General features: G+C 45.1%; 1 pseudogene; it reads left to right on the forward strand.

The window, feature by feature from the left end:
- Nucleotides 1-227: 227 nt before the first annotated feature.
- LOC100413427 (small ribosomal subunit protein eS4-like) lies at nt 228-1,095 on the forward strand (annotated as a pseudogene).
- The last annotated feature ends 322 nt before the right edge of the window (nt 1,096-1,417 follow it).

Consider the following 1,417-nt stretch of genomic DNA (forward strand, 5'->3'; position numbering starts at 1 on the left):
AGCTACTTGGGAGGCTGAGGCAGGAGAAGTGCCTGAACCCGGAAGGCAGAGGTTGCAGTGAGCTGAGATTGCACCACTGCACTCCAGCCTGGGTGACAGAGGGAGACTCTGTCTCAAAAAAAAAAAAAAAAAAGAAAGAAAGAAAGAAAGAAAGTAAAAGAATAAACAACGGCTACTCCACAGGCAGATCAGCAACTTGGGCTGCTGGACTAAGGATACTTACAGTTGGTTCTCTTCCGTTGCAGAGTTTCGCCATGGCCCGGGGCCCCAAAAAGCACTTGAGGCCTGTTGTAGCGCCGAAGCATTGGATGCTCGACAAACTAACGGGTGTATTTGCACCTCGTCCATCGACAGGTCCTCACAGGCTGAGGGAATGTCTTCCCCTGATCATCTTCCTCAGGAACAGACTCAAATATGCGTTGACTGGAGATGAGGTAAAAAAGATATGTATGCAACGCTTCATCAGAATTGATGGCAAGGTTCGAGTGGACATCACATAACCTGTTGGATTGATGGATGTCATCAGCATCGAGAAGACAGGTGAGCATTTCCGCCTGGTCTATGACACCAAGGGCCGTTTTGCCGTTCATCGCATCAGAGTGGAAGAGGCAGAGTACAAGTTGTGCAAAGTGAGGAAGATTACTATGGGGACAAAGGGAATCCCACACCTGGTGACTCATGATGCTCGAACAATCCGCTATCCAGATCCTGTCATCAAGGCGAACGATACTGTGCAGATTGATTTAGGGACTGGCAAGATAGTCAACTTTATCAAATTTGACACAGGCAATATGTGTATGGTGATTGGTGGAGCCAACCTCGGTCGTATTGGTGTGATCACCAGCAAGGAAAGACATCCTGGTTCTTTTGATGTGGTGCATGTGAAGGATGCCCATGTTATCAGCTTTGCCACAAGGATTTCCAACATTTTTGTCATTGGCAGTGGCAATAAACCTTGGATTTCCCTGCCCAGGGGAAGAGGCATCCGACTTACTGTTGCTGAAGAGAGAGGCAAGAGACTGGCTACCAGACAGAGCAGTGGCTAAATTGCAGTAGCAGCATATCTTTTTTTTTTATTATTTTGCACAAATAAGCGGTAAATTCTTGTTTCCTAATGTATTTTTTTCCTTATTGTGGTTAATTGTTGGGTTTGAATTTTGCTCATGACTTTGGCACAAATAAACAGTGAGTTCTCTTTTTTTTTCCCCACAAAAAAAAAAAGGATACTTATAGTTATTTCTTGATTATCTGCTAAACAAGGGGTGGATTATTCACGAGTTTTCTGGGAAAGGGGTGGGCGAGTCTCAGAATTTAAGGATTTCTCCCTCTTTTAGGCCATATACGGTAACCTCCTGATGTTGCCATGGCATTTGCAAACTGTCATGCCGCTGCTGGGAGTGTCTTTTAACATGCCAAA

Source organism: Callithrix jacchus, chromosome 5 (genome assembly GCF_049354715.1).
Source record: "Callithrix jacchus isolate 240 chromosome 5, calJac240_pri, whole genome shotgun sequence".
In the NCBI taxonomy this organism is placed as follows: Eukaryota; Metazoa; Chordata; class Mammalia; order Primates; family Cebidae; genus Callithrix; species Callithrix jacchus.